The sequence below is a fragment of the Ovis canadensis genome, chromosome 13 (assembly GCF_042477335.2).
Source record: "Ovis canadensis isolate MfBH-ARS-UI-01 breed Bighorn chromosome 13, ARS-UI_OviCan_v2, whole genome shotgun sequence".
Classification (NCBI taxonomy): Eukaryota; Metazoa; Chordata; class Mammalia; order Artiodactyla; family Bovidae; genus Ovis; species Ovis canadensis.
This window is the reverse complement of record NC_091257.1, coordinates 79,845,837-79,850,962: the sequence shown is the minus strand read 5'-3', so window position 1 is coordinate 79,850,962 and position 5,126 is coordinate 79,845,837.

The window sequence follows — 5,126 nt, the reverse complement described above, 5'->3', positions numbered from 1 at the left end:
GTCAATGGATATTTAGGTTGCTTCCATATCTTGGCTATTGTAAATAATGCTGCTATGAGCATTGGGATGTATATCTTTTTTAATATATGGGTTTTTTTTCCCCCCACAAAAATGCCTAGAAGTGAAATTGCCAGGTCACATGGTAGTTCTAGCTTTAATTTTTTGAAGAACCTCCATCCTGTTTTCTGTAGTGGCTGGACCAATTTCACTCCTACCGATAGTTCATGAAGATTCCCTTCTCTCCACTTTCTCATCAACATTTATTTGTTGTCTTGTTGATGATAGCCATTCTGATAGGTGGGAGGTAATATCTCATTGTGGTTTTGATTTGTATTTCCCAATAATTAGTGATGCTGAGTATCTTTTCATGTGTCTGTTGGTCATCCACATGTCTTCTTCAGAAAAACATCTGTTTGGGTCCCCCGTTCATTTTTCACTTGGGTTCTTTATTTTTTTGATGTTGAGTTGTATGAGTTCTCGTTATATTCTGGTTATTAACCCCTTACCAGATATATCGTTTGCAACTATCTTTTACCACTCAGTAGGCTGCCTTCTCATTTTGTTGACAGTTATCAGGGAAATATCTTTTCATTATAGGGGACATCATTTATCAAAATCATGTTGAGTGGTATGTGGAAAAGAAATTGTATGAAGACCACTGGTTCAAAACAACACATTATGGTAGCCTCTGGAGGGTTTCCTAGGAGGTCCTGGCCTGGTCTTCTCAATCTCTGGGCCTCTGCAACTGGACTTCAATTTTATCAGGAGGGTCAGGTAAATAATTTTTACTTGATTTCTTTTTAAAAAATAATTAACTAATATATTTAGTTTGGGCTTCTCTGGGTCTTTGTTGCTGCATGCAGGCTTTTTCTAGTTGCAGCAAGTGAGGACTACTCTCTAGTTGCCTTGAGGTGCGCAGGCTTCTCTTTGCAGGGGCTTCTCTTGTTGCAGAGCATGAGCTCTATGGTGCTTGAGCTTCCGTAGTTGTGGCACACAGACTTAGCTGCCCCGTGGCATGTGAAATCCTCCTGGACCAGGGATTGAACCTGTGTCCCCTGCATTGGAAGATGGATTCTTAACCACTAGACCACCAGGGAAGTCCTTACATGATTTCCTTTTTAAAAAACTTATTTATTTAATTTTCACTTGATTTCCTCATAACTTCCAGTGCAGTTGGCAGTCTCCCTCTTAAAATGCATTCTTCCCAGGGCTTTTGCACCATCATACTCTGATTTACCTTTCTACCTCTACCCTTCACCTTAAGTTTCCTTTTCTAGGACCATCTCTTCCACTTGACCTTTTCAATTCAGGAGTCCTGCACTTCAGTTATAATCCCTCTTCTCTTTCCGTTTCGTTTCTGTTTCTTGTTGCCTTTGGTTATTTGTATTCCTAGCAATTTGTGCTGACAAGTCTTTCTCTGTTGCTTTCGCTTGAAAGCAAGACTTTGAGGGAATTCCAGTGGGCACTGAGTAATATTCTGCAGACCCATAATCCAGCCCCTAAACCCACTTCCCCTCCTCTTTCTGCTCTTTTCTTACTAAGAGATTTCATCCTTTAACCACAATTTTCCATACCAGCTGCATCCCAACAACTCCCAGATTTCTTATTCTAGCCTAAGATCTTGTTCCCAAATTCCTAAATCCTGTTGCTTATTACACATCTATACCTGAAGGTCCCACAGAATTCATGTTAAAAAAACCCAACAACCAAACTCATGTTTGTCCTATTAAGAATATCATCTTCTGCTAAGCTTCCTCAACTGAGTCACAGTATTGCATCGGCCTAGTTCATGCAAGAGGCCTGGAAGGCATCCTTGATACCTCCTTAACCTCCTCCATAGCCAATAAACATCCTATTCCTATGAATTACACTTCATGCATGATTCCCCTAAGCCTCCAGACTAGGCTACATACCTCCATTCTATACCCTCATATAGCACCTTATACTTTATAATACTTATTCAAATTGTAACTATATAATTATTTGTGGAAGTCTCTCCCCTCTTATGTCATAATCTCCAAAAGCACAAGGACCATGCCTGCCTTTTTTCTGACACATGGTAGGATCTCAATAAATATTTGTTGAAAGAAAGAAAGTGAAAGTGGCCCAGTAGTGTCTGACACTTTGCGACCCCATGAACTATACAGTCCATGGAATTCTCTAGGCCAGAATACCGGAGTGGGTAGCCTTTCCCTTCTCCAAAATGAAAGTGAAATTTGCTCAGTCGTGTCTGACTGTTTGCGACCCTTTCCCTCCTCCAGGGGATCTTCCCAATCCAGGGATAGAACCAAGGTCTACGGCATTGCAGGTGGATTCTTTACCATCTGAGCCACAGGGGAAGCCCAAATTTAATATTGTTAATTTAACAAATACGAACACAAATTGTAGTAGCTATGCCTGTCTTAGGCCTAATGCCATGTGCCCAGTAGGGGGCAGCAGAGTACAGCTAATGGAATGCATCTCGTCCTTGGTTGTTGAAAAGGGTGACTCTGAGGAAATGATTGAACTTTTCTGAGACTCTATTTTCTTCCTCGGAAATTAAGGTTAATTCTTGTCCCCACAGGTCAAAAGAGATAAGTAGATATAAAAGGGCTTTAGTGCAAACAAAAGAGAGTGTTATTGGAGTCAGTTATGATAAATATTTGTTGAATAAACGGAGACAGAGGAAGAGGATCTGGTTACACTCTGGAACAGTGTGAGTGGAGACTGGACAGTCAGAAGAGATGGAATGAAAGTTCAGGGAAGAGGCTGGCCTGAGTCCAGAGCCAACCGGAGGCAAAGCTGTGAAGTTAACACAGTGCGCTCTTGGCAGGCTCCTGTCTCTGCTCTCTGATCACTGCCTGCGCCCCCTTCCACCTCTGCCCTCTAGTGCCCTATCACTCACTGCGCTGTTGCAGCCCATCCTTTCCCTTTCCTTTCATCAAAGCACGTCTGTCCTGTGTCCCAGCCCCTCAGACGCCTGCACATTGCCATCCACAACGACAGCCAGTTAACCCAATAAGGGGCCCTGGCTAACACGGCATGGCAGGTAGTATGTTATTTTATTGCCCCCAATAATAGGAGTTGGACTTTTTTTTTTAAAGAAATTAATTAACTAATTACTTTTTTAGGAATTTGACAAAGACACTTGCTTCTTGGAAGAAAAACTATGACAAACCTAGACAGTGTATCAAAAAGCAGAGACATCACTTTGCTGACAAAGGTCATATAGTCAAAGCTATGGTTTTTCCAGCAGTCATGTATGGATGTGAGAGTTGGGCCATAAAGAAGGCTGAGCACCGAAGAATTAATGCTTTCGAACTGTGGTGTTGGAGAAGACTCTTGAGAGTCCCTTGGACAGCAAGGAGATCAAACCAGTCAATCCTAAAAGAAATCAACCCTGAATACTCATTGGAGGGATGGATGGTGAAGCTGAAGCTCCAATACTTTGGCCACCTGATGTGAAGATCCGAGTTATTGGAAAAGACCCTGATGCTGGGAAAGATTGAGGGCAGGAGGAGAAGCGGGTGACAGAGGATGAGATGGTAGGATGGCGTCATCGACTCAATGGACATGAATTTGTGCAAACTCCAGGAGACAGTGGAGGACAGGGAAGCCTGGAGTGCTGCAGTCCATGGGGTTGCAAAGAGTTGAACACAACTGAGCGATTAAAAAGCAACTCAAAAAGAATACATTCTAGGGACTTCCCTGGCAGTCCAGTGGTTAAGATTCTATGCTTCCAATGCAAGGGGCATAGGTATGATCACCGGTCAAGGAGTTAAGATTGATCACTGGTCAATGCTTCTCAGACAAAAATTTTTTAAAAAAGAATAAATTCCAAATGATGAAGCTTTAGCTTCTGTGGAATAAGAAAAAATGGAAAGTTAACAAGGATTAAGGCAGTCCTACAGAGTATGAGGTGGTTGCATAACATCATTGACTCAATGAACATGAGTGAGCAAGCTCCAGGAGGTGGCGAAGGACAAAGAAGCCTGGCGTTCTGCAGTCCATGGGGTCGCAAAGAGTCGGACACAACTGAGCGACTGAACAACAAATCTTGGTCTCAAGAAAAATAATTATACAAATACAGAATCTGCTAGATGTGCCTTGAAAGCAACATGAGAAAATCTTCTTAAAAAATTCATAAAGATATCCATCCATCCATTCTTATAATAAATGTATATGTATCCATATATACAACTTAATTATAGTTATTATCAGTACAGTTGACTTTTTGGTTTATAGCTGTGTGAGTTTTGACAAAGGCACCGTCATGAAACCAACCACTACAGTAAAAATACAAAATGGTTCATCATTCCCTAAAAATGTCCATGTATTGGGACTACCCTGGTGGTCCAGTGGTTAAGACACCAAGCTTCCACTGCAGTGGGGCCCGGGTTAGATCCCTGATTGGGGAACTAAGACCTGAATTCCACATTTGTTGTTCAGCCGCTCAGTCATGTCTAGCTCTTTTTGATCCCATGGATGGCAGCATGCCAGGCTTCCCTGTCCTTCAGTGAAGATTGTTGAGATTTCTGAAATATCTGAGGGCGTTGAGATTTCTCCCAGCAATCTTGATTCCAATTTGTGATGCATCCAATTAATAAATACATAAAATAAAAATATCTTTTTTAAAAAAGGCCCATCTATTAACCCTTTGTAGTCCAAACTGTCTTCCACCCTTAAGCCCTGATCACACTGATTGTGTCTCTAGCCCTATAGTCCAATTTATCAAGTTTTCCTTTAATGAATTTTAATTTTGCATTCAAGAATTCTGTCTAAGGTGACAAAGGTTTTTCTCCCTTGCTTTCTTCTAAAAGTCTCACAGGTTTTCATTTAGGTCCAAGATTCATCGCAATTAAATTTAAAAAATAGAAAGTGTAAGATACAGGTCAGGTTCACACGTTTATATAAGAAAGTCCAGTTACTCTAGCATCACTTGTTGAAAAGGTAATCTTTCCCATCACACTTTTGTAAAAAAACCAATTGACTGGATTTGTGTCAGTCTGTTTCTGGACTCCCTGTTCTGTTCTATCGATCTATGCATCTATCCTTTTGCTAGACTATGCTACATTTATCAATGTAGTGGTATTTCTCCACCACTGTTCTACTTTCCCCAAATTGTTTTAGCTTTCTAGTTTATTTGC